This window comes from Microtus oregoni, unplaced genomic scaffold, assembly GCF_018167655.1.
Source record: "Microtus oregoni isolate MIOR12 unplaced genomic scaffold, Mior012 000019F_ref0000042, whole genome shotgun sequence".
Lineage (NCBI taxonomy): Eukaryota > Metazoa > Chordata > Mammalia > Rodentia > Cricetidae > Microtus > Microtus oregoni.
In genome coordinates, this window is record NW_024543078.1 from 10,625,447 (window position 1) to 10,652,881 (window position 27,435).

Sequence of the window (27,435 nt, forward strand, 5' to 3'; positions counted from 1 at the left end):
GCTCCTTCCTGCCTTCCTCCTCCTCCTCCTCTTCTCCTCCCTGCCTTCCTCCTCCTCCTCCTCTGCTCCTCCCTGCCTTCCTCCTCCTCTGCTCCTCTCTGCCTTCCTCCTTCTCTGCTCCTCCCTGCCTTCCTCCTTCTCTGCTCCTCTCTGCCTTCCTCCTTCTCTGCTCCTCCCTGCTTCCTCCCTCTCTGCTTCTCCCTGCCTCCCTCCTCCTCCTCCTCTGCTCTTCCCTGCCTTCCTCCTACTTCTCTGCTCCTCCCTGCTTCCTCCTCCCTCTCTGCTCCTCCCTGCTTCCTCCTCCCTCTCTGCTCCTCCCTGCCTCTCTCCTCCCCCTCTGCTCCTCCCTGCTTCCTCTTCCCTCTCTGCTCCTCCCTGCCTCCCTCCTCCCCCTCTGCTCCTCCCTGCTTCCTCTTCCCTCTCTGCTCCTCCCTGCCTCCCTCCTCCCCCTCTGCTCCTCCCTGCTTCTTCCTCCCTCTCTGCTCCTTCCTGCTTTTTTCCTTCTGCTTCTTCCTGCCTCCCTCCTCCCTCCCTCCCTGCTCCTCCCTGCCTTCCTCCTCCTCCTCTGCTCCTCCCTGCCTTCCTCCTCCTTCTCTGCTCCTCCCTGCCTTCCTCCTTCTCTGCTCCTCTCTGCCTTCCTCCTTCTCTGCTCCTCCCTGCTTCCTCCCTCTCTGCTTCTCCCTGCCTCCCTCCTCCTCCTCCTCTGCTCTTCCCTGCCTTCCTCCTACTTCTCTGCTCCTCCCTGCTTCCTCCTCCCTCTCTGCTCCTCCCTGCTTCCTCCTCCCTCTCTGCTCCTCCCTGCCTCTCTCCTCCCCCTCTGCTCCTCCCTGCTTCCTCTTCCCTCTCTGCTCCTCCCTGCCTCCCTCCTCCCCCTCTGCTCCCCCCTGCTTCCTCTTCCCTCTCTGCTCCTCCCTGCCTCCCTCCTCCCCCTCTGCTCCTCCCTGCTTCTTCCTCCCTCTCTGCTCCTTCCTGCTTTTTTCCTTCTGCTTCTTCCTGCCTCCCTCCTCCCTCCCTCCCTGCTCCTCCCTGCCTTCCTCCTCCTCCTATTCTCCTCCCTGCCTTCCTCCTCCTTCTCTGCTCCTCCCTGCCTTCCTCCTCCTCCTCTGCTCCTCCCTGCCTTCCTCCTCCTTCTCTGCTCCTTCCTGCCTTCCTCCTCCTCCTCCTCTGCTCCTCCCTGCCTTCCTCCTCCTCCTCTGCTCCTCCCTGCCTTCCTCCTCCTTCTCTGCTCCTCCCTACCTCCTTCCTCCTTCTCTCTCTGCTCCTCTACATTCCTCCACCATGCCAGGACCTCTGCACAGCTGGTCCTCTGCCCCGGGGCCTCTTCAACAACCCACCTTTCATCACACATCCCTGAATTTTATTTCTTTCGTGTGGTTCAGGATTTTCAATGCTCTCGACTGTCGACCGTCCGACCTAGCTGTGCAATTCGGGTTCCACCAGGCCCCTGCAGCTCCCACCACCCTCACTCTGGCCACAGGGTCACAAAACTCCCCATTCACCAAGAAGTACAAGCCAAGAAGACAGAGCCGGTACGCGCACCACGTCACGCAGGTCACACCCACTCTTGGCACCGGGGGACCCGTGGGGTCGCCCAGACAGCCCCGTCACTTGGGGAGCTTCTGACCGGTGTCACGTGGCTCCGCCTTAAGCAGGTTCACATAAGGCATCAACTGCATAGACCAGGGTGACAGACCTCAACCTCTCAGGGCTGGAAGGTACCCCACGCTTTAGCTTGGGTCCCCAGTGACCGGCGCCTGGGGCGGGGGAGGGACCCCGGAACACACACACACACACACACACACCCGCAGCCCAGCTAGGAAGAGAGAGGGAACCACTTGCTGGGCTGGTGGCCCTGAGTCGCTACTGCGAACCGTCATCCCAAGTGGGTGCTTGACTCTGTACAACCACAAAGGCAGAGACCCCCGTGTCTCTGGAGTCTTGAGCAAGCCTCTGCTACTCTCTGGCCTCAGTTTCTCCCACAGGTGCAGGGCAGGGGAGCCGTGGCTATTTGGTGGCTGGGATTGAATTTTGAGCCTTCAAGGTCTGTGGATATTGGAGAAACTGAGTCAGGAGTCGCAGACATTGCAGGAAATGTCCTCTGTGGAAAGGGAGGTAGGGCCGAGAACACCAGGACAAGACGATGTCCTGAGACGCGCCAGCTAGTTGCAAAGCCCCCCCCCCCAGGCCAAAAGCCAATCAGAAAGAGGGCGGAACAAAGCCCAGGGGCAGTGCTGGGCGGGGCCAACAACAATCACGCCCCATCACGAGGAGCATTTGTAGAGTGCTTGCTGTACACCAGGCTCTAAGCTGAGGACAACCTGCACGTCGAAGGCAGACTCCCTCGAGCCTGCTGATGCCCGTCTGCAGTGACCTAAGAACAACAAGGGATCCGCCAAGGCCAGCATTAGCCTCATCCGCCTGCAGGGGTGGGGTGGGCTCAGCTGCAGTTAGTCTAGAAGGGTTGTTTCTCTCTATATACAGGGTCTCACCATGTAGCCCAGGATGTCCTGGAACTAACCCTGTAGCTCAGGGTGACCTCCAATACAGAGATCCTCCTGCTTCTGCCTTCTGAGAGCAGGGATTAAAGGCGAAGTACTGCTTTCAAGAAAAGCGAGAGAAATAAGTGCAAGGCGGGAGTTGGAGGACACCGTCGGGGTACGGGGGTGTCACACACACTGGGAGGACGCACTCGGGACTTAGGGCAGGGTCACACACACCGGGGGACGCACCCAGGGCTCGGGGCAGGGTCACACACACTGAGGGACGCACCCGGGGCTGGGGGCAGGGTCACACACGCTGGGGGACGCACCCGGGGCTGGGGCAGGGTCACACACACGGGGGACGCACCTGGGGCTGGGGGCAGGGTCACACACACGGGGGACGCACCTGGGGCTGGGGGCAGGGTCACACACACCGGGGGACGCACCCGGGGCTCGGGGCAGGGTCACACACGCTGGGGGGACGCACCCGGGGCTTGGGGCAGGGTCACACACACTGAGGGACTTACCCAGGGCTGTGGGGGAGGGGGGGCTGCTGAGCGTGGAAGGCACAAAGGACAAGCACATCATGTTTGAAGAGACCTCCGTCAAGGTGGGAAAATGAGCGAGAGGGGGTCAGGGTCCGATATCCACAGTGGCAGATGCCTTTCAGCCCAGCACTCGAGAGGCTTAGACAGGAGGATTGCCCGGAGTTGGAGGCCAGCCTGGACTACAGGGCAAGGCCAAGAAAGAAAAGTCAAACCCTAAAATCAGACACCTCCATCCCCAGGAAAGCGACTCATCCCCTTCACCGTGGCCCCCAGTGCCTTGGGAGTCACGTGATCAGAACCCTCAAGTCCAAGCTCCAGGGAAAACGGGGTGCTGCAGGGAAGCAGCGCAGCCGGTGGAGTGTCTGCCGGACAAGCACCCACTAAAGAAGCCAGGCGTGGTGACCCCAATGAGACCACACCTCAAGATACGAGGGGGTGGGGAGAGATGCCGGTGACTGTAGTGATATTTTGTTTGTAACCTAACAAAGCTTGCCTGAAGATCAGAGTGCAGAACTAAGCGACTAGTTAGCCATGTCAGGCAGTGGTGGCACACACCTTTACTCCCAGCACTGGGGAGGTGGAGACAGGAGTGATATGGCTGGGTGGAGAGAGGAATATAAGGCAGAGGAGACAGGAGCTCACTGCAGGCTGAGGATCCAGCCTGAGGTTTCGTACAGACAGGGTCGCCCCTTTGGTCTGAGCATTGGTAGAGGTAAGCATTCTCTCGCGGCTTTCACCCCCTAGTATCTGATTCCAGGTTTTCATTATGAATACCAATTAGAACTCGTGCTACAGCGACTACACTATGATATTAAAAAAAATTACAGAAAATGATTGCCAAGCGTGGTGGCCACACCTCCAGTCCCAGGGTGGGAGGCTGAGGCAGGCAGATCTCTGTGAGTTCTGGGCCAGCCTGGGCCTTAAAAAACCCAACAACAACAACAAAACTACTACATAAAACTGACAAAGAACCCAAACCACCAAGGTGTGGAAAAACTGAGGCTGAGTACAGCTGGGGACACAGACCCTTGGGGTGGGAGACATTGAATGCAGAGCCCAGTTTCTCTGGAGCACCCTGGGACTGAAGATGGGGGTGGGGTCCCTGGGATCCAAGGATGGGATATAGGTCTGGGGGGCTGAGGATCGGGGTTGGGGGACCCTAGGGTCTGAGCATGGGGGTTAGGGGTCCTTGGGGGTCCAAGGACAGGGTGGGGGCCCTAGGGGACTGAGGATCGGACCCTGGGTCCTGAGGACGGAGGTTGGGGGGCCTTGAGGGCTGAGGACGGGGTTGGGGGGGCTCTGGGTTCCCAGGACGGGGGTTGGCGGGTCCTGGGTGACTGTGGATGGAGGGGTCCCTTGATCCTCTGAGGTCCAAGGGAGTGTTGGACTCTGGGGGCTGAATGGGGGCCCCTGGGTTCTGAGGACACAGTTGAAGGGTCCTGGGGTGCTGAGGATGGGGGTTGGGAGCCTGGGTCCGAGGACAGGGTTGAGGGATCCTGGGGGACTGAGGATAGGGGTTGGGGGGCCTTGAAGGCTGAGGACGGGGTTGGGGGGGGCTCTGGGTTCCCAGGACGGGGGTTGGTGGGTCCTGGGTGGCTGAGGATGGGGAGGTCCCTTGATCCTCTGAGGTCTGGATGGGGGTTCGGGGGCCTGGGTCCGAGAACAGGGGTTGGAGGATCCTGGAGGGGCTGAGGATCGGGGTTGGGAGGCTCTGGGTTCCGAGAACAGGGGTGGGGGTCCCTGGGTCCTGAGGGTTGGGGAGCCCTGAGGGCTGAGGACGGGGTTGAGGGCCCTGGGCCGGTAGTGAAATCATATATTCAGCAGAATCTCAAACAAAAGCCCCAGGCCTGCCCGTCTCTTCGGCCTCTACGGTGCTGAGCTGAGCGATGAATTACCCACAATGCCCGGCCAAGCGCAAGTGGCTCTTGGCCAGGATCCTAAACCAATTCCTACTTGTCCGTGTGTAATTTCCTCCCCTCCCCCTCCGCCCTCAGCAGCGGGGACACAGAGGGAGGCGTGGGGGGCAGAAGGAACCCCGAGCAGAGGCGGGGGTCCGCCTGCCGAGGGGCCTGCCGGCCGGGCCAGCTGGCACCGGCCTGGCGTTGCGGACCGGGAGGCAGGGTGGGCGAGCCAGGCGGGACTGGAACCTAGCAGGTGCTGGCAGTCCCGGGAGAGGGAGGAGGCGGGGTGTGTGTGTGTGTGTTGTGTGTCTGTCTGTGTGCTGAGCCGTCTTTGGTCAGCACCTTGCAGCCCAGAGCTTCCCACCCAGTCTGTCTGTCCCAGGTGCTTTTCTGAGTACATGCTGAGTGCTGGACCGAGTACTGCCATTGCCTGGCGACACTCGCACCACAGTCCACTCTCCCCTCGGCCCAGAGCCCTCCCTGGCTCCCACCTCCCTTCATGAGCCCCACTGGTGCCACTTAGAGGACTTTGCTCAACGCGGGCTTTGTGTCCTTGCTGTGTGGTCTCAGACAGTGGCTTGGCCTCTCTGGGCAACGGGACCGTCATTCCAGAACAATCCAGCCTTCTCTGCCTCTAGAGGAGACTTGACAGGTTTCTGCGGCCTTCCAGCTGACCTCCTTCCCCTCTCCCACCCTCACCACTGCAGTCAGCTCCCCCAGGCCCTGTGCGGTTCTCAGGCCCTTCTCTGCCATGTCTGGAGTTTCTGTACGTCACCGACTCGGGGAGACATTCTGCGCCCGTGAGAGGACGTGTTTACACCCAGCCCCAAACTCACAACCCTGAAGATGCTTTTATGAAAGATTAATTTTATTTTTTCTGTGTCTGTGCACGTGCATGCAGTGCCTGCGGAGGCCGGAAGGGGGCGTCGGGTTGGTGGCCCTGGCCGGACCCAGGCGGGCAGGAGGGAACCCAGGCCTTAGAGCCAACCACCGCTAACTTCCCAGCAGAGAGAGGTCTCCACAGCACTGGTCCTCCCGCCCTTGCCAGCTGGACCCCGCTGGTGGCCAAGTCCTCGGCCACACGTGGTCCCGTGGGTGCCCAGCTTCCTCAGACCTGGGGGGCGGGATCCCCACCGCATCTATTTCTGCAGCCGCAGGACAGCGCGTCACATCCGTGGGCAGCGCCGGAACTTGGGATGCGGCTATTTCTGGAGACAGAGGTGAGAAGCAGGGGCGGAAGGAGAAGCTGAGGCCGGGACTGCCAGGGCCAAAGAGGGATCAGTACAGAGTCACAACTACTGTCCCTGTCCCACAGGGCAGTCCTGTGCAGAGCGTTCCTACTGTGTGCAGGCTGGGGGGCCTGATGTGTCCTGGGGCAGAGGATGTGCAAAGGCCTCAGGGCGGGTGGAGCCAGTGCTGGAGGAGGGAGGGGCAGTGGAAGGGAGAAGAGAAGGGAGGAAAGGAGCATAGGGAAGGGAGGAGGGAAAGAAAGGAAGGGAGGAGGGAAAGAAAGGAAGAAGGAAGGGAAGGTGGGAAAGGAGGAGGGAGGGAAGGGAGGGAGAGGAGAGGTGGGGAGGAAGGGCTGGCAGGGCCCTGGCTTTAGGGAGGACTTAGCCTTTGATCTGGGGGAAAGTGGGAGCCATGGAGGGTGGTGGGCAGAGGAAGGAGGGGGCTGATTAGAGTGGTAAGGGGTGAGAGCCGGGAAGGGTGAGGGCCTTCACAGGGCCTGGGGACACTGGAAATTGCTTTTTCCCTCACAATGGCCAGGCCACAAGCGACTGGCAGGCCCAGAGGCCTGATGCAGGGTGGTGGGTGCCGGGGAACAGGGAGGGGTCCCCAAGAGCTTCCGTGCCAAGAGTGGGTCAGCCTGACCCTGACTGGATCGATTCAGGTGGGGACTGTGCTCTAAGCACCCAACAGGAAGCCTGGAAGGCAGCACCAGTACTGCCAGGCTTAGTTCACCATCACTCATTGCAAGAGAACCGTTCCCAGAGAGCACTTGACTCAGCCCCTGCGAATCCCGGCTTTTCGGGGTGATCCTTCCTACCCGCAAGGCCCACGAAGCCTCGTGGCTCAAAAGCAGCTGCGCGGGCACCGGCCATCCACCCGCCCCCCTTCCCGCACTTTTCCAGGGAATGCAGACTCTGCAGGGGACACCCGAGGCCATGCCAGGCCCTGCGGGGTCACCGAGCCGGGGCCCCAGAGCCAGCCACCCGCGGCCTCCGGCTCCTTCGGCGCCGCCGACAGTTTATCTCTTTCTACTTCGTAAACAAATGTCAGGGAAAATAAATAGTTTTTAACAGGCTCATTAATTGAGTTCGGGAAGAAGGCCCCTCCCCCAGGCTACAGTGGGGAGCTGACGGGAGGGGAGGACGCAGGGGAGGACTGGAGGGGGAGAGCATCCCCCCCCCCCATGCTGCCTGATGCCTCAGGGGAAACTGAGGCCTGAGAGGAGGGCCTGGCACTTGAACCTGGGGCCTCTGGCTGTCAGGTGACTCCCCACCTGAACCCGGAGCTCACTGATTGGCTGGGGGTGGGTCACACTACACTAAGCTCTCCTAAAAGGACTTACAGCTATGCCCTTGCACTCGTCCTCGGCCACGTGGGAGCCGTGGGAACCCCAGCTGCTGACCGGAGAGACGCTCAGCAAGACCACACAACCCCCAGGGAACAAGAGCAAGCACGAAGCTCCTGATGGGGTCTGGGTTCAGGTCTGCCTTCTCCGCCCGCGAGCTGCGTGACAACCGGAAGGTCGCTGACCCTCTCTGTGACCTCAGCAGCCAGCGGTTCCCTGATGTGAGTAGGCACAACCCATTGCCAGCTGGTGAAACTGAGGCACTGCATGGATCTCGGAGTGTGTGGTGCTGGGGAATGGGTACCCTCGCAAGATCTTGCTTTCTTTCGGCTCCTGCAGGTTTTCTGGAACCCAGACCCTGGGATGGGAGCACAGGTGAGGCCCGTGAGGCCCGAGCTGAGCAGCCCGTGGCCCAGGATGACCTTGAACTCTGGACCCTGCTGCCTCCACCTCCTGAGTGCTGCAGTGGTTGCAGGCCTATAAGAAGTTGTTCTTTTCGAGGTTTCTGCCTCAGTTCCCCGTTTTTTGACCGGTGGGTAGTGCTCTAGTGCTGAGCCCACATGGGCCTTTCCTCAGACCCAACGTCCCTGCTCAACCCTGGAGAATTCTGGGAAACCGGCTGAGTGTTTCCTCTTTCAAATTTTTAAAAATTGTTTATTTTCTCTTTTGTGTGAGGCACGTGGCAAGCCACGTGGCGAGCCACGCAGGGTGCTTGGTGGATAGAGGACAACTGGGAATGGGTCCTGGGGTTGGGACACAAACTCAGGCCTGCGGGCTTGGTAGCAAGTGCTAGCCATAGCCCAGGCTAGCCCCGAGCCTCTGAACAGTCAAGGATAACCTTGAACCCGAGCATCCCACCTGTGGGACCCCTCCAGGGGGATCCCCCCACAGAAGTGGGGTGGCCTGGTTAGGCAGCCAGCGGCAGGAACGCCCCAGTTTGCAGCACTGAGTCATCCGGCTCAAGGGGCCAGGGAGGAGGCAGGGGGGTGCCAGGAATCACCGCTGAGCACCCACTGTATACATCCGCAGCAACACACAACACAGAGAGGTGGAGCCCCCGCCCCAGGCCACACAGCCTCTGAGCAGCAGAGGTGGGATTTGAACCTTGGTCCCCGTCCTTTCTCTAACTCGCAAGTGCGGCAACTGTGCTGCCGACGCTACCACTCTGGCTGTGTGGCCCCCACGGAGGCGACACGGCCCACAGCGCACAAGGACACGGGGTCGCGGTTCCCTACTGGGCGCCTGGGACAGACATGGGCACAGCGGTACATAGAAAGACCTAGAAACCCAGCCGGCTGCACAGCATGAACATCAGGCACACTGAGGTCCCCCTGGAAGGCACAGGGGGTCGTGGGCCAACAGGAGGGGGACATCCGACTCATGGGGGGGGCAAGCCCGGGCTGGCTCTCAGCTAGGGTGGACATGGCGTCAATCCCTGGTCAGTGCCCCGCAGCAGCTCCGCGGGTGGGGTGGGGGGGTAGCGCAGAAAGAAGGGAGGAACAAAATTAGGTGAGGGGAAGCCGAGGACACGAGGATCCGCGACACCTCGCGGGACGCCCCAGGCCTTTGCCCAGGCTGGCCACCCAGACACTCCTCCATTTGTATCCTTTAAAAGAATTTAATTATCCGGGTTTTTTTTTTCATACAGGAAAAAAAAGGGGGGGAGCGGGGAAAGCCAGAGATCAAGACGGGGCAACCCCGACTTCACTGGAGCGCTGTGCAGCCTCAGGCTCAGACACCCTCTCTGGTCAGCCTTGGCAAACAGCAGTTTCTAATCCCTAAGGTCAAGTGCCCCTGGTGGGTGACAGCACCGAAAAACCCGTCCTCCCCTGCCAGCAGCCCCTTCCCCCGGGCAGGCAACTCCCCCTCTGATTTTAGGGGAGACTCAGCTTTCATCCCTGCGGCCTGGCCTCGATGGGTGCGGTAACTGTGTGGCTGTCCGACCCCCCCCTCCCCTGCCACGCACGGGCTGGGCCACCGTCTGCCACAGAGGACAGAGGAAGGGCGACCGGCCTCCTCTTCCCGGGACTTCTAAGGTTCTGGGACGTCAGGTGCGCCTGGAACGCAGGACTAGAGGGGGCTAGACCCGAGCACGGGGATGCACAGCAAACGGGAAACAGTCAGACTTAGGTGCACATCCACCCTCACTTGGGACCCCTAGGCTGAGGGCTCCCCACAGGAGCTCGGGACACCCCCAAAAAGAAACCACAGCCACGAAACGGTCTGCAGACCCAACTAGACCCCAAGTCCAGGGCGGCAGACGCCGCTCTTCATGTGCCCCCAACCCGGCGGGTTTATAAATATCCGGCTTTATTCTTAGGCGTCTCCTCGGGCTCGCCCGCACCCCGAACTCTCTTGACGCCCCCTCTTTCCCCCACGCGGCGGCTGAGACACAATTTCAGGGAACAGGTGAGTGCAGGGCCACGGGGCATTCTGCGAGCCGAGGCTGCCATAACCACTTCACAGCCCAGCCATCCTCCTGGCCACCATGGAGGGGCCACCAGGACAAGGCCATGCGACAGGGCCACCCGGCAGGTGGGACACTGAAGCCACAGGTCTGCAGACACAGCAGAGAGTAGAGACAGCAGGGGAAACCGAGTCACCAAAATGGACTCGGCTGCCTTTGAGTCCACGAGGAACGCCGAGACACCCCGTTTTCCTAGGGTGGTGGAGAAAAGAGCCCCGGAGGCCCCGAATCGGGTCAAGTCTGCGCGAGTCACAGGCCACTCTGCACCCTGGTGCAGACTGGGGGACCAAGGGAGGCTGTGGGGCGAGCGGTCTCCTCTGTACCTTTCTTCCACAGAGCCCCTCAACTCACAGGGACCCCGACAGCCTTGCCCCGCCGGCCACGCCCAGCGGGCGTCGCTGTCGGCTGCGGTCGCCTCGGGGACCCGCACCCGCCACAGTCACTCGCCCTGGGGACACCGATGTCACCTCTCGGCGGGACGGCGGCTGCGGCGCTCGCAGGCGGCCAGGGCTCCCGCCGCGGTTTATCCGCCCTGAGCCCAATTAGGAGGCGGTTCGAGGCGGTCTTGGTGGCGGTGGCTGCTTCCCCCGGGGCACTGGGGGTGGGGGAGCCGTCCCCAAGAAGAAATGCGATGTCATGGTGAGGGTGTGTCCCCCTCATCCTCCCTGGGGCTCCGGAGGGCACAGGACGGGACTTTGTGTGTCTCTCTGGAGGAGGTGGCAGTGATGGGCAGGGAGGCCTGGAGCCGGCCTGGCGGGGATATGGTCTGGGACCCGAGTGTCCCCCCACGGTCCCGAGCTCGGGACTCTACGGTTGGCCTGGCGAGAAGCCGCCCCCAGCCCCAGCTGCCCGCATGCCACCGCCAAGAAATCAGCTGGCAGAAGGCAGGAGCGGGGACAGAAGGCAGCTGGAGATTGACAGGGGGAGGGACACAAAGAAAGGAGAAAGGACGGGGCAGGGGGAGGGGAGCCTATGCAAATGGAGTACCGACTCCCGGCCTCTAATGAGGGAAGGAGCCCGAGGAGGAGGGTCCCAGGCTAGCCCAGACAAAGCAGACAGCCCGTTCTCCGCACCCAGGAGGGGGACACAGAAGCCAGGACCCAGAATCCCGGTGGAGAAAGATGGGTACAGAGCTGTATCCCCCCCCCAGTCTAATACCCTCGGGGACCCCCTCGTTCTGAATGAAGCACAGTCTTCGGGTCCCCAAGTGCCCGTTCTGGATTGGGACACCTCAGAGAGGTCTCCCCCGGAGCATCAAGGACGCTTTTTATTGAGGGGGGCCCTCCTGGCTCGGACCGGAGAAATGAAGCCGGGGTGAGGGAATCCCAGGCAGGCCGGGAGACACCCCAGAGAAGTGACCGTTAGGGGGTTCACTGGAAGAAGGGATGAGGTGGGGTGACAGGGAAGGTGGGCGCTCACACCTGCTGCAGGCTTTCGGGGACATCTGGAGGCAGATCCAAGTGCAGGGAAAGGGGGTAACGGAACAGGGTTTTGGGGGTGTGGCAATCAAAAGGATCCTAGTTTGTAGTGGTACCGGGATTTGGGGGCGAGGAGGTTCCACAAAGAGCGGGGAACTTGGCCTCGACTCAGCGCGCGCTGCAACCCGGGGTCCCCGCGCTCGGACCCCCTTTCCACCTGCGCCCCAGGCCCCGCCCCCGGTGACGTCACCACCCTCAGACAGCCGGGGGGCTCCCGGGGTGTATGGGGGGGCCCGGGGCCGCAGGCTGCCTCTCCGGGAATACCCACGGGGCCCCGCACCGCGAAGACGGGAGGATGCAGAACCCTAATCCCGAGCCTGGAGGAGATCGCGGGGGCACCGGGGCCGCGGAAGGGTGGGGCTGAAGCCCCAGGTGTGCTGAGGTGCCTGGCCCGGTCCTAGCTCCCCGCCCGGCTGGTACAGTCGGAGACCCTGGGCACCCGCCAAGTCGCCCGCGCATCCCCATCCCTCCCCGTCCCTCCTGGCCTCCATCCCTCCCGGTCCTCATCCCTCCCGGGTCCCATCTCTTTCGGTCCTCGTCTCCCTCCATCTCTATTCCTCCCGGTCCCCCATCCCCTCTCCATCTTGCAGAATCCGATCGGGGCTGCAGCCCGGACCCCCTCGGAGCACAAAGGCCGAGAAGCCTGAGAGCACAAAGCCGGCGCCGCCCGCCCTGCCCCCGTGTCCCCCGTGCACCCCTGAACGCCCCATGCACCCCGGTACCTGCGGGATCCGCATGCTGCTCCCGGCACCGGGTCGGCCCGGGCTCCGGCGGCTCAGCGTGCGCGCGCGGCCCGAGCTGCCTGGCGGGCGGGGCGAAAACCCACTGCGGCTCGCGCGCCCCCAGCCGGTGACGTCACCCTTCCGCCGCCGCGGCCGCGGGGCTGGCCGTGTGAGAAACTGCGCATGCGCGCCGAGAAAGGCCCAGCAAGAGGCGCGACTCGGTCACGTGCTGTGGGAGACTTTAGAGGGCCGCGGGAGCACGTGGGGCGTGCGACACGTGGGCCAGGCCTGCCTCCTCTCGCTTCCCTTTAAATTCAAGGTGTGGGGTAGCCCAGGCTAGCTTCCAACTCAGTGTGGCTGAGGACGACTCTATGATCCTCCTGCCTCTGCCTCCCCCTCTGCTTCCTTTAGCCAAAATATCCTTTTTTTTTTTTTTAAATCTTTCCTATCAAAGCGAAGCTTGCTGGCTTAAGAGGCTGAGGCAGGAGAAGGTCAAGTTTCTGGACCGCCTGGGCTAACAGTGAGTTAGAGATCAGCTTGGGAAAAGCCTAGAGACCCTGACATGAGATGAAAGGGGTTCCCAAAACGGCTCAGTACATAGAGGTGTTTGCTGCCAAGCTTGAGAACCCGAGTTCGATCCCCGAGGTCCTATAGAGGAAGGCGGAACCCGACTCTTATGGTCTCCACATGCGTGAGCACACGCATGTACCAGGAGCTACTAGACATGCCCAAAAATAAAAACAGCAAGAGACCGAAGAAAACCTTAAAGAGTTATCACGAGCGTGGGGATGCTGGTCTGTCAGACCGCGGCAGGAGGATTGCTGCAAGTACGAGTCCAGCCTGGGGTACACATTGAGACAGGCAGCAAAACAATTTTATTTTACAATTTGGGTTTTTTTTTTTTCTATTCAGAATTCATTCATTCGGGCCAGAGCTGGAGCCATGAGCAAGGAGCCTGGAGATGGGGCAGAAGGACTGGGTTGTAAATGGGGAAGAGCGCCATGAATAATTGACAAGGCGCCTAAATTAAGAACAGGGCTTCCCAGGCTGGCACCGAGGCCAGGTTTGCAGAGCCGGCTTTGTCCTCTTGCCTGACAGGGGTGACCCTGACTGGCCTGCCTGGTACACACGCCAAGCACTTGGCGAGACTGGCAGCACACAGTAGGTGCCGGGGCTTTACAGTCTTCAGTGGCCCTTGGCATGGTTGCCTGTGCACAGTAGGTCTCCGTGGCAATGTCCGGCGTAGTTTGCTGCACACAGTAGGGGCCCAGCTTTGCAGGTGTTTTATTTCACACAGAAGGCACACACACTATGAAGCTGGGGGCTAGCAGGGCTGCCCGTCCATCAGGGAGGGAACCAGGCCTCATCCTGTCTGTCCGAGCTGAGTAACCGCTTCTGCCCCCGGGTCCTGGTGAGCAGCGAAGGGGAACGTGTAAACTGTGTGGATCTGAGCGTCTGGAAGCTTCCGGCGGCCATTCATCCACCCACACAGCCGCACTGTGTTCAATGCAATGGACGGGGAAGTAACAAACAGGACAATCGGCCTGCAGCTGACAGGGAGCAAACAGGTCGCAATACATCAGCTCAAAGCAGGTTATCCGTGCAGCCCTGGCCGCCATGCTGTGTGGCTCCAGCCACAGCGCCTCTTCCCCCCTCCCCCCGTGCTTCTCCCACGCAGGCTCCAGCCTGCCCCAGGATCCTCGCACATACTGTGCGCTCAGTCTAGTGTGCTGCTCCTCTGGCTGCCCAGAGCCGACGCTCACCACTACCTCCCCACCCCCCACCTCCCCACCCGGTTCCTGACAGATTGTTCCCAATTTTGTGCTGAAGTGGCCATGAATTTCATATGATGTCATCAGGACCCGTTGATTGGCTTTCCGTGAGTCTCCCTATTCTGGCTGTGCACCTTAATGTCCTGTCTGGGTGGGTCTCCTAGTGGGTGACTTAGGGCTGTAGGAAGGAAGAGAAGCAGCCTGACAATCACCTCAGGGGTGGAGCCCCACTTAGAATCCCCCCAGTTTGGGGGCTGGGGGTGTGGCTCATGTAACAAGAAGGGTCAACACCCAGCTTTGCCTTTGTGAGCTTTGTGGCCTCCAGGCCCCTGAGGGACGAGCAGCTGCCATGCCTGAGCAGACCAAAAGATACCAGTCTTCTCTAGAGGGGGTTGGTCTCTTGTCTGGTGGTCTCTGGGCTTCTGTCCAGCCTGGCACATGGGGAGGGGGGCGGCGTGACTCACTGTTGGGTGAACAGTTCCTTCGCAAGGGAACATTCCTTCCCTCCTGTGCTCGTGGGGCGGGAGGGACTCTTTCCCCAGACGCCCACCCTCATCTTGCCAACTTCCAGAACCTGGTAATTATTTCCTGTGTGTGTGTTTTTGTTGAGATTCCAGGGAAGCACCCAGTGTCCACAGACAGGATTCTTCTAGCCAAGTGGGGATCCTGTGACTGAAGCCCCGTTCTGCGTGTCCTGGGCTCTGTCCCCAGCACCTTGGTGGCACAGACCTGTCACTCGGGAGGCAGAGGCAGGGGAATCAGGGGTCAAGGTCAGCCTTGGCTGTAGAGGGAACTTAGGGGCAACCTGAAGTACAGAGAGAGAGAGAGACCTTGTCTCTAAAAGCACCAGGAGGGCTGTGGGAGGAGCTCAGGCTCTAGCCTGGGCAAAGGACCTGAGTCCCATCCCTGGACAGACACTCCAGCCCATGTCTAGCAACACAATGTGAAGTGTCTGCCTTCATGGAAGGCTCGGGACCGGGCCAAGAAGGCCAGTCCATGAGCAAGGGTTGCCCAGAAAATGTGGCCCCGTTCCCTTTATTACAGCTAGAGAAACAGACTTCAGGGGAAGCTAGGCTCTGGGGAAAGTTTCGGTTTTGTTTGATTTTTGAGAGAATCACACTAGCCTGGGTTGACCTCAAATTTCCCATCCTTCTGTATCTCCCTCCTGAATGCCGCCACAAACGGGTCCAGACTAGCGATGCTGTAGCCACTGAGGCCCCTGTGATGTTAGAAAAAAGCCAGGGGCCAGGACGCAGCTGTGAAGAGGCTCCAGGGACAGGAACAAGGAAGGCAGAGCAAAGGCCCGTGTGCTGCGGGAACCTAGAGCAGAGGCAGGCGGGAGCAGGCGGTCAGGGCCTGGTGGGCTGCAGGGTGGTGGAAGCCTTGTGTGTGGGGGGGGTGGGGGGGGTGGGGGGGGTGTCAGCGGGTGTGTTCACCGGCGCCCCCCTGGTGGCGAATGCAGGAGCTTGGCCCTGAAGGAGCTGCCTAGAATCCAGGGTTGTTCCACTCTGGTCCCGCACCGATCTGGCTGTGGTTGGTGCTCTGTGCAACGGAACAGGCACAGAGAGGCCGAACACCAGCCTGGCATGAGACAGAACAGCCAGGAGTGAAAACCCATTTTCTGTGCGCGGGATGGACTTGAGACAAGCCGGGGCGGACAGCAGGGGCTGGGTCTCGAAATGGGGTCCCTGGTATCAAAGGCTCCTGAAAAGAAGCCACTAGGGGGAGCCCCCCACGGGACTTCCAGGATTGGTGCCTGGCTCTCTCTGCGGAATGGCCTTGGCGGGGTGGGACCTCGCAAAGACATATTTTAAATATTTATTTCTCTGGCAAGACGGAACCAGGGCCCTTGTCTTGGCTAAACCCGGGACCCTGGCACACACACAGCTTCCGCTCCCCCTCACTGTCCCCTGGTCGGTCCTCCTGTGGTTCACTATGACCCTGCTGGTCACCAGGTCACCACAGGCACAATCTTAGACACCCCTTAGGACACAAAGATCTGATGAGGGGCAATCAACCATTGGTTGCTGGGACAGATGTGCTAAGGGCCTGGGGATGGAGAAGGTGGGTTTTCTCTACAGAGCACGGGTGAGGGGCCCTAGGTGGGGAGCCAGGGCATGACACACAGGACACACACACACACTGGTGGGGAGGGAGGAGGTGACACTCCCCATGGTCAGGTAGGGAGTGGCACACACACGCGGGAACAGGGCTGACATCCTCCACAGTGGGGAGGTAGGGGTGTCACCCCCCCCAGGCCTCCATTGCTGAATTATCTTGGACATGATCAGCTGCCGACCAGCGGGGCTCTCCACTCTCCTGCTAGTATAACTGAGACCGTCTCCATTTCCGCCCCAGTCAGCATGTGTCGGCCTCGTCGCCCTCGGATACAGACTTGAGAGTCAAGTGACAGCGGAAGAGCTAAAAAGAAAATTATTTTTAAATCGTTTTTTCTCGGGAGGATAAAGGGACGGGCCATTCCAACACAGCAGAGGCCGTGGAATGCCTGGGTGTAAAAACACTCACACTTCCGGTCCCCACAGCTGCGGCAGCACTGGGTCCTCCAAGGCCACAAGTGATTGCTGTAAGTTCGAGGCTCAGTGCCAGCTCTGGAGGCCAGGGAGACCTGTGTCTTCAGGGTCATGCAGGGGTCATGCTCAGCCCCTCCCTGAGTTGTCTTGCTTTTTCTTTCAATTTTACTTTTTTAATGTTGTTTAGAAGAAAGTTGGATTCCATTTGTGGCTTACAAAGAGAGTTCTGGAAGAAGCAGGGGTAACATTCCCCCCCACACACACACACACACAAAGCTATCCGTGGCTGTGTCAGGATTCTGAGGAGGGGAGAGGTGGCTCAGAGGGTAGACTGCTAGCCCACGATAGAGGAGGTCCTGGGTTCTGTCCCCAGCACCGCGGGAATCGGGCATGGTGATGCTCACCTATCCTGGAGGATCAGGAGTCCAAGGCTAGCCTTGGCTATATAGTAAACTCAGGGGCAGCCTGGGATACCTGAGACCATGTCTCATTAAGAAACAATAAATACTCTGAGCATCAGTCTCAGATGAAAAGAGGTGCTACAGTCTACTGGTGGTGTCTACTCGTTGGTTCCTCGGGAGAGTTTGGTTGTTGATTAATGATGTCCGCCAAAGCACCAGATTGAGACATGGTCTGCATGCTACACGCATGTGCTACCAGGATCAAGGAGCAGTTTCTGTTCAAAGAGACCACTCTGCAGCCTCCAAGGAAGGTGTTGGGAGGGTTGTCAGCTGCTCTTATCTGAACAAGTAGAGGTGGCACCTGCCAGGCTGTCTTCGTACCATGTGCCCCTGGGGCAAGCTGCCTCCTGTCCCTGACCCCCGGTTGTCATTGGAGGCCGCTCTCTCGTTCTTCAGCCTACAGGCCCATGGTATTCACTCGGTTTTCTCTTCTAAGAGAGTACAGGGCAACTTGGCCAGCCTGGGGTTACCGGTGCCCTGGCTGCCACTTGGCTGCTCCAGGCTCCTGTGCAGAGCCCAAATCAATTCATTTGCAGCTTCAGTTCTAGGCCGGTGGCAGCTCTGCCTTGGAGACTCCAGAGCTCATCAGCCACGTCACACACCTGCGTTCTAACCTCCGTGCCCCATCCACACTTGGTGACAGTGAGCGCCGAGATGAAGGCTGCTGGGAGGGTTTGGCTTGAACCTTTCCTGGACCACTGTCCACACACCTGGCCTGGCCTGACCCTGCCTGTGTCTGGTCCTCTCCATAAGTTTTATGTCTGCAGGTGGCTGGGGCAGCACTGGCCATTTTAGCAGTTGGCAGGGACCCCGGTGAGACAGAGGGAGAAGGGACATTGCAAGCAAGTCACTCAGCAGGGTACAGAGTGGACTTGCCTAGTTGTCATCTTGAGACTGTAGCCCAAGCTACAGAGCGAGTTCCAGAACAGCCAGGGCAACACAGAGAAGCCCTGCGTCAGAAAACAAAGACAAACAAAGTGAACATATTGAAGGACACAGGTGACAGGAGCTAGGTAAGAAGGAACAGAACGTGGCAGGGTAAACAGCTTGGTGTCACTGTGACACGGCCCTGGGGTGGATGCTGCGTGGCTGGTACCCCGTGAGTTCCGCAGAATTCACAACAGCCAAGAAGTGTGATTGAATCTCTTTTTAAGATTTTGAGCCAGGCAATGGTGGCGCACGCCTTTAATCCCAGCACTCGGGAGGCAGAGGCAGGCGGATCCCTGTGAGTTCGAGACCAGCCTGGTCTACAGAGCTAGTTCCAGGACAGGCTCCAAAGCCACAGAGAAACCCTGTCTTGAAAAACCAAAAAAAAAAAAAAAAAAAAAAATTATTTTTGATCTGCTGCATGACATTCTGCAAACCCGTCCTTCTCTGAGTACACAAAGTGGACGTGGTGAGCAGACTGGGAAACTCCATCCTTTGTGCCCAGCGGGTTTCTTCAGCTCCTGGCCCCAGCCCCAGTGGGCACCTGCAATCTCCTAGCTGGTGACCTCACCCCTTCCTCTCTCACTCCCTCCCCTGCCTCCAGGGACCAGCCTCGGAGCAGGTGACGCAACCTGGGGAAACTGAGTCCCTCAGGTCAGGGGTCCTCCCACCACAGCAAGCCTGGGAGGGAGGAGTGGGGGGGGGCAACACATACCCTCCTGGAACTGTGCACTCAGGGGACGGCGGGGAGGTATCTCCTGTTTCCTAATCAGTCTCTCGGAGGAACCAGTTGCCAGACACTCAGGGAAGTCCCAGGTGGGGAGGAGTGGCCGCTCCTCAGTGCCCCACCCCCAGCTCCTAAATTAAGACCTTTGAAAGCAGACTTACAGTTTTTTCTTTTTTTTTTCTTTCAAGACCATGTTTTGCAGTACTTTTAGAGCCTGCCCTGGAACTAGCTCTTGTAGACCAGGCTGGCCTCCAACTCTGCCTCGTGAGAGCTGGGATTAAAGGTGTGTGCCACCACTGCCCAGCAGAATTTTTTTTTACTTATTTATTTTATGTCTATTGATATGAAAGTGTCAGAACCCCTGGATCTTGGAGTTACAGACAGTTGTGAGACACCATGGGTTGCTGGGAATTGAACCCAGGTCCTCTGGAAGAGCAGCCAGTACTCTTAACCTCTGAACCATCTCTCCAGCCTCTAAAAAGATTTTTAAATCTTTTTAAATTTTCGAGCTGGGCAGTGGTAGTGCACGCCTTTAATCCCAGCATTTGAGAGGCAGAGGCAGAAGGATCTCTGTGAGTTCGAGGCCAGCCTGGGCTACAAGAGCTCGTTCCAGGACAGGCTCCAAAGCTACAGAGAAACCTTGTCTCGAAAAACAAAACAAAAACAAATAAACAAAAAAACTTTTTAAATTTTCTTTAAATCTTCAAAAGCAAACAGTTCAGCAGAGTGGTTGGGGCCTCCATGAGAACCTAACCTGGTGTCTCCCTCCCAGACGCTGGGGGCAGTTACAAGAAGAAGGTGGACAGACAAATCGATGTCACCACACAAGAATCTGTACACAACACAGCCTTACAACCCAGGGTGCTTCTCAGGAGGGATGCCTGGAACCACAGTGTCCAGAGTGGGAAACCGAGGCCAGACATGACAGATCACACACAGATGCCATGGCGGTGTTGGGACTGGAGAGGAGCCCAAACCTGGGATCCCAGGCAGAAGGGGAAGCTATGACATGGAATGCAACAAACGAAAACAGTGTGGGACGCCAACCCAGAGTGGGGGGAACTGACTCTGCAGGGGCAGCCGGCAAAATGGAGGGAACACAGCCAGGGTGCAGTCAAAAGACAGCGTGACAGGCCATGGACCAGTGAGGAGTGGGAGGGGCAGATGGAAAGCTGGGGGAATGGGTGGGTGGGTGGGTGGATGGATGCGTGGGTGGGTGGATGGATGGATGAATGATGGATGGATGGATGAGTGGATGGATGGATGGATGGGTGGATGGACGGGTGGATGGACGGATGGATGAATGATAGATGGGAGGATGTATGTGCCCATGTGATGAGCTCCCACTCTAGTCATAGTCTGGATGACATTGATCAGTGCCTTGGCTACAGAGGTCTCCCCGTGATGCCCACTGCGCAGCAGTGCAGATGGTGATGGGGAAAGACTGTCGCATGATGAGTTTAGGGGTCATCTGTACTAGAGAGCGAACCCCTGTATGTGTGTGCAGAAGATGGTAACAATCAGAGAAAAAAAAAACCGAAAAAGAAGACTCCTTCACCTTGAAGGCAGCAGTGGCCTGGCAGCTCCATCCACCATCGTGAACCAGCCTCTGCCCAGCCTCACCCACCTCCATGTCAGCCTCTCTTGCCCTCAGTTTCCCTCCCCCTCAGACTCCCTCCCCCTCAGACTCCATCCCCCCCTCGGCTTCCCTCCCCCTCAGCTTCCCTCCCCCTCAGCTTCCCTCGCTCTCAGCTTCTCTCCCCCTCAGCTTCCCTCCCCCTCAGACTCCATCCCCCCCTCGGCTTCCCTCCCCCTAAGCTTCCTTACCCCAGTCTCCTTTCCCCACAGCCTCCCCACCCCTCAGCTTTCACACCCCTCCCCTCTCTGCTCTTCCCCCTCCTTTCTCCTTCATTCCCCTCCCTCCCCTCCCTCCCTCCCCTCCCCTCCCTTCAGCTCCCCTCTCCTGGTTGCCATCCTAGTGAGTGATAGCCTTCAGTGCACAAGCGTAAGCCTTTCGCACCCTGGCCCGGCCCACGTGAGCCTGGGAAGAAATGTAAAGGTCGTGGTCTATAATTGAATTTTCCTGGAGATAAAAATAGCATCTCTGTAATCGGTTAAATGACTCCGAGGAAGGTGGGGCTGTGCAGGGATGGGGACGCCAGGGGCTCCTGCAAGGGCAAGGGGAGGCTTGTCGGGTGGCTGGGAAGATCCACGAGGCCCCAGGCCCCTTCCCTAGCTCCATGGAAGTCTGGGGGGAGGGGTCAAATCAGGGCCATCAGGGATTCTGAGACAGCCTGGGCTACATAGAAATTCTGGGTCAGCCTGGACGGCAGAGACCCAGAAGAAATGCCCGTGGGCGGCACCATCAACTCCATGAGGCAAAAATGGAAACTGAGGCATCGGGAGACTGTCCCCTGTTGAGCCTGTACTGCATGAGATTTAGAATGTTCTCAAGGGTGTGTGCGTTCCAGGCGTGGCCCAGAATGGTGCTACTTAGAGGTGGTGGGACCTTTAAGGGGCGGAGCGTGGCGGGAGGAAGCAAGGGCCTTGGGTTTGCTTGGAACGGTGGAAAGCAGTCTGCACCGAGTGATCAGAGCGAGCAGCTTTATGTATACGGCCCTTAGTCTGATTATCCAGACCACGGGATTCTAACGTCACCCCGCACATCAGGACCTCACTGTGGTCCGTGGTCACCTGGCAGCTGTGGTGTCCCCCGAGAAGTCACAGCCCATTCTGGGGGACACCGTCCAGCTAGGATGTGTTCTGCAGAGCTCCAAATCCTGGCTGCAGAGAAAGCTGGGCACTGTCGAATGCCTGGGACTGTAGATAGAAGAACTGTTTGGTGTTTTATTTGCTCTGTTTCCCTGAGACAGGGTCTCTCACTTCTCAGGCCAGTGAGGCCCAGGGACTCATGGCACTGGAATCGGGCGTCCACGTTGCACACCGGCTTTTCGCCTGGGTTCTGGGAACTTAGACTCAGTCCCTCACACTTTCACCACAAGCATTCTAACTGGTGAGCCATCTCCCTAGCATCAAGGTTGTTCCTATGGGGAATAGACGAAAGAATTCGAGAGAAGCGGTTTTTAGAACTTTCTTCAGAGGATGGACAGAGAGCAAGCGCCTGGCACTGCAGCCTGTGATCTGAAGGTGGTTTTGTTACACATGCTGTCAGGCCTCGCTGACAGCTACACCAACCATGCATGCATCTGCAGAGATTGTTTCCCTCCTGATGGGTGCAGGATCAAAGCCCAGGGACCCACACATGGCAGAACTCTCCAGCAGGACAGGATCCTGCTCCACATAAGGAACTAGAGAGGTTCCTGTATTGTGTTCCCTGGTAAGTCACCCGGAAAGAAGTCCAGCAAATACAGGTGGCGAGATGTGGGTGATGTGCTCCCCCCCAGCCTTTGCATGGCTGCTAAATCCTCCCCAGCGACTGTCACTCTGCTCCCCTTCTGTCTGTCCCTCACAGGCACTGACAGGAACTTTTGCCTGGTATACAGCTGGTGCTCCGTACCTGAACGAGTCAAAGGCAGAGGCGCAAGGGGTCTGGGGCTAAGTCTGCCCCCAACCTTGCTGAGGACTTTTCTGTCTGCAACAACCTTCTGCTGCGGCGCTCCTGACAGATGTCCCCGGGATGGAACATCTGGGCTGCATGTGTCTGGAAACTGGCAGGAGCCAGAATGGCAGGAGGCCTGGTGATGACGTCTCCACCATGACCCCCCACGACCACGCAGACCCCCAGCCCAGGCACGCGTCCCTCTTCAGATACTCAGATACAGCCCCGGGGCATTTGCTCTGTGTCTTGGCTCAGCTATACCCCTGCTATCTTGATTTTGTTTTGGGGGGAGGCAGAGTCTGGCTGAGTAGCCCAGGCTAGCCCTGACCCTACCGTCCCCACAGGCTCCAGTACCAGGTGAGGGTTCTAGAAGCAAGAGGGGTCACCTGGAGGCCTAGACTCTTCTTGAGCATTTGCCTGAGATTTGGGGGGATAGGGGGTGCAGGTGAGGGTCTCTGGTCCCTGGGTCTACTGGGAGCCAAGGAGTTAGAACCGAGATTCCCACTCGGATCTTGGAGGGAGATGCCCAGGCCCCAGTGACCTCGAGGCTGACCTTTGCTGGCAGCAGGCTCAGCCAATGAGGAAGCACAGCGGGTGCCTGGGAAACGGTTACTATGACACCGGGAGCCGCTGGTCCCTGGAAAGGCTTGGTCCAAGGGTGAAGGGCTGGGGAGGGAGGGTGAGGGTGCCTGCTACGTAACCATGGCAACCATGCAGACTCCTGGGCACCCCATCCCCCTGAAGATACCCATGTTTTGCCTTGACTCAGATGGGGAAACTGAGGCCCAGGGACATCTGTCACTTCCTGCTACCTGCTCTGGGTTTCGCTTTTGGGATAAAAGCCCATCTTTGGTGTGTGGCAATGTCAGGAAGCCCCGCGGGGAACTTGGGGGACCAAGCTGGACCCTTGGTGGTTAGTTGGGAGGAACCCTGGAGGACTTCGTGATGGAGGTGACTCCATCATCCTCCCTAGGGGCTGTGAGGTCCCAGCTGGGGCCACTTTGGCATCCACTGACTCCTCCCCACAGATGCTCCAGCTGGGCAGTGGTGCACACCTCTAATCCCAGCACTCAGGAGGCAGAGGCAGGCAGATCTCTGTGAGTGGAGGCCAACCTGGTCTATAGAGCCAGTTCCAGGACAGACAGGGCCACACAGAGAAACCCTGTCTCGAAAAACAAACAACTGCATGAAAATTATCATTATTTCCCACAGTTTCAGTGTTCAGGCCAGGCTGCATCCAGGAGCCGACAGCATGTGCCCCTTATCTTGTGTGATTGCCTCCAAGTAGTGGCAATCCTCTTGCCTCAGCCTATCCAGTGCTGAGATCTAGAAATTAATCTTTTCACTGCTTATGGCTTATTCAAGTCAGCTTGTCCCAGGTCACATGGCCACCCCCTGAACCAATCATGGTGACAGTCCTGCTAATCACTGTGTGGTGGGATCAGGCCAGGATCTGGAGGGGACAGAAGTTCCCACAACAGAGCCAGCTAGCATTTGTCTCTTGCACAAATAGCCAGAGCCTGGAACTTCAGTTCAGTAAGGAAGGCTGTGTGACATTCAGACAGTGTCTTGCCCTCTCTGTCAGATCAGGAGAGCAGAATCTGAATAGATGAGACATAGTGCTTAAAGGTCTGTGGAGGCCGCTGTCTCCCTCCCAGGCCAACCCAGTTTATCTTCTCCAAGGAGAGAGTGAGTGAACAAGTAGCTGTGCTCCTCGGGCCCACTTCCCAGATGAGGAAACTGAGGTACAGAGAGGCCAGGTTTTCTGGGTCAAGAACTGGGCTTTCACAGATTCACTCTCCACCATGAAGCTGTTCCCCCCTAGAGCAGGAGATGGGCAGGGAGCAGGGAGCCAGCCACCCCCTAATCCTGACTCACCAGCCTGGGTCACTCTGTGCCTGGTTCACACATCTGTTCCATGCGGGGGGTGGGGTGCTTATTCATTTCCATGGCAACCGTGTTGTCGCCTTTCTGACTAGGACTGAGTGACAGCCGTGGGGACCAGATGAAGTCCCTCACCACCCACACCAGAAGGGAGGGAAAGAGAAGGGGACACTGTCCCCGAGGGAGAGAGTGCATGGGTGCACGGCATAGCACCTACTGTGTGCCCCGGGGTGGTATCCAGCAAAATAAAAGCTTAGGGAGGGGAGAAGGCAGGGGCAGGAGATGGTGGGAAGATCTTCTCACCATCCATCCTCAGCATCTCCTGCAGCAGAGCCTCTGCCCAGTCAGAGAACCGCCCAGGCCATCAGCACCTCCTTATATGATCACTCTCACCTCTCCCCAGAGCTGGAAGGGGCTGGAGAGGGACAGAGGGTACTAGAGGAGGGGGGGCAGGGGAGGGGATGGGGACTGGAGGGAACTAGAGGGGGCTGGAGGGGATTGGAGGGGACTAGAGGGGGACTAGAGGGGGGCTGGAGGGGATTGGAGGGGACTAGAGGGGGACTAGAGGGGGGGTGGAGGGGATTGGAGGGGACTAGAGGGGGACTAGAGGGGGGCTGGAGGGGATTGGAGGGGACTAGAGGGGGACTAGAGGGGGGCTGGAGGGGATTGGAGGGGACTAGAGGGGGACTAGAGGGGGGGTGGAGGGGATTGGAGGGGACTAGAGGGGGACTAGAGGGGGGCTGGAGGGGATTGGAGGGGACTAGAGGGGGACTAAAGGGGACTGGAGGGGATTGGAGGGGACTGGAGGGGCTTGGAGGGGGCTGGAGGGGTTTCGAGGGGGTGGAGGGGCTTGGAGGGGGGCTGGAGGGGACTGAAGGGGGCTTGGAGTGGACTGGAGGGGGGCTGGAGGGGACTGGAGGGGACTTGGAGGAGGCTGGAGGGGGCTAGAGGGGACTAGAGGGGGCTGGAGTGGACTGGAGGGGGCTGGAGGGGCTGGAGTGGACTGGAGGGGGCTGGAGGGGACTGAAGTGGACTGGAGAGGGCAGGAGGGGACTGGAGGGGGCTGGAGGGGGCTGGAGTGGACTGGAGGGGACTGGAGGGGGCTGGAGGGGCTGGAGGGAACTGGAGGAGGCTGGAGGGGACTGAAGTGGACTGGAGAGGGCTGGAGGGGACTGGAGGGGACTTGGAGGGAGGTTGCAAGAGGTTGGAAGGGGTCAGGTTCCTGCCGAGGGCCCTGCCTCTATGGACGCCTGAGAGTCTCACAGAAGAATTTTCCCATCATGGTCTTGACCTCTTTGCTCATATTCTCACTCCTCCCACCCTTCAGCTGAACTTGGATACACCCACTGAAACAGTTTACCTGAGCTAATGGTTGCTCACCAACTCTAGATGGACTGGGAAGGAACACGCATAGGACCAAACTAGACCCCCTGAATGTGGGTGACAGTTGCATGGCTGGGGCAGACTGTGGGGCCACTGGTAGTGGCACCAGGATTTATCCCTACTCATGCACTGGCTTTTTGGGAACCTATTCTCTTTGGATGGATACCTTACTCAGCCTAGATATAGTAGAGGGCCTTGGACCTTCCCCAAAACAATGCGCCTTACCCTGTCTGTGGAGTGGATGGGGGTGGGGGAGTAAGTGGAGACAATGGAAGGAGAGGAGAGAGTGGGAACTTGAATTGGCATGTATAATGAAAAAAGACAGTTTGTTATTTTAATTAATTAATTAATTTTCCCAGGACTTATGAGCTGGTCAAAACTGGACGTGACTGCTTGCCTCTGTGGAAGTGAGGTTCCCATCTCAGGGGCAGGGCGACACCTAAGCCCAGGGGTGGCACAGCAACAAGGAGGGTCAGATCCTCATCTGTGCCCTGTGTGGGGTTGGCACCCCAGGCTGTAGACATGGACCACATGGGGGGGGATGCTCAGTGGGACCTGAGGGTAAGTATGTACCCACAGAGGGAGAATAGGGCCAGCGGGACTGGGGGCTTCCCAAGCAGAGAGCCCTGCACCCCGAATTGCTCAAAACCCTTTGGTCTGTGGCCTCCGCCAAAGGACAACACAGTTATGTGTGGGAGTGAGTCCGTCCCTGCACACGCCCATCAGAAAGAAAGCGTGACTGCCCGGAGACCTCATACAGTGGCATCAGGTGACTGCCCACCTGGTGGCACCGGGTTCTGCGATGGATCCTGTGCCAGCCTCGCTTTTCCTAACAGTAAAGGGGGCAGTGCCCCCTGACGTGGGTGACAGAGAGCGACTGCCCATAATGCTGAGGTGCGAGGTACTTAGTGGATGGGAACTAGGGCTCCAGAAGCCCCTGTGTCCCCTACTTACTGGCGGCCTGGAAAAGGCCTTTCCCTGCCCAAAGTCAGTTCCCAGCTGTTGCAGGAAAGTTCCTGAGGTTGACATAGCTCAACTGCTCAACTTTGTGACTCCTTCCAGCTCAGTGATTTCCTCCCTGTCCATGTCTGTCTGTCTGTCTGCTCTGCAGTCCCTTCCTGACCACCCATAGGGAAGGGGAAGCCTCAAACTCTGCTCATGCATCCACCGAAGCCCGTAGGCTGAGATTAGCTGAGACACAGAAAGTCACGGAGCCTGATGGTGTGAGTGTGGCCCAGCCCCCATGCCTCTGCCTCCTGATGGCCCATCTCCATTCTGCACTGAAATAAAAACCTCATTAGCCTCTAAACACCTGCAAGCAGGAACACAAGGAGTGTGAATAATTTATTTTGTGAGTAATGTTAATATTTTATAATAACTCTGTTGAGTCGTTTGGTTGTGTGTCTGTGTGAGTGGTCTTAAGAGAGAGCCAGCACCAGCTTCAGCCACCACAGAAACTGCCAATGGGCTCAGGTGACAGGTTTCTGAGAGAACATAGGAGCTCAGGCAATTGGGTGAGGGGAGACAGACTTAGTCCATCAGAGGCAACCAGGCAGTGATAGTGAGTGATGGCTTCGCTTAGACATACCAAAGTCATCTATGCTCATTCATTCACTCATTCATTCATTCAGTCAGTCTAACACTCCTTGTTGCATTTAAATTAAGCTCCAACTTCGAGGGCTGGGGCGTAGTTCAGAGGTAGGTCCTTTTTCTGGCATGTTCAAAACCTGGATTTTATCTTTACCTTCAGAAATATCACCAAGCCTGGATGCATGCCCATCATCCCAGCACTTGGGAGGTAGAGGCAGCAGGATCCAGAGTTCAAGGTACATCCTTGGCTACATAGGAAGTTCAAAGACAGCCATGGGTATATGACTTTGTTTCAAAAACCACAAATGAAACATAAACAAAAACTTTGCCACTATTCCAATCACACAAACTGCCTTGCTGTCTTCCTGATGCACAAGTACATTCTGCTCCAGGACTTCTGCCCTTGAATCACCCTCCTCCCAGTACTCCC

The 27,435-nt window shown here is 58.4% G+C and overlaps 1 protein-coding gene and 1 long non-coding RNA gene across 8 annotated transcripts in view; both read right to left on the minus strand.

Annotated features, from left to right (window-relative positions):
• The window catches only part of Ptprs (protein tyrosine phosphatase receptor type S), a 61,268-nt gene extending 48,971 nt beyond the window's left edge, over positions 1 to 12,297 (minus strand). For all 7 annotated transcript variants that reach the window (XM_041669336.1, XM_041669334.1, XM_041669332.1 and 4 more), the window contains exon 1: positions 12,172 to 12,297. The gene's annotated coding sequence lies outside the window, so the exon portion shown is untranslated. The remainder of the gene's footprint in view (positions 1 to 12,171) is intronic.
• A 1,299-nt stretch (positions 12,298 to 13,596) lies between these two features.
• LOC121459851 overlaps positions 13,597 to 27,435 on the minus strand; it is a 30,121-nt gene continuing 16,282 nt past the window's right edge. Inside the window, exon 3 of the long non-coding RNA XR_005975984.1 lies at positions 13,597 to 13,721. This is a non-coding gene — a long non-coding RNA (uncharacterized LOC121459851). The remainder of the gene's footprint in view (positions 13,722 to 27,435) is intronic.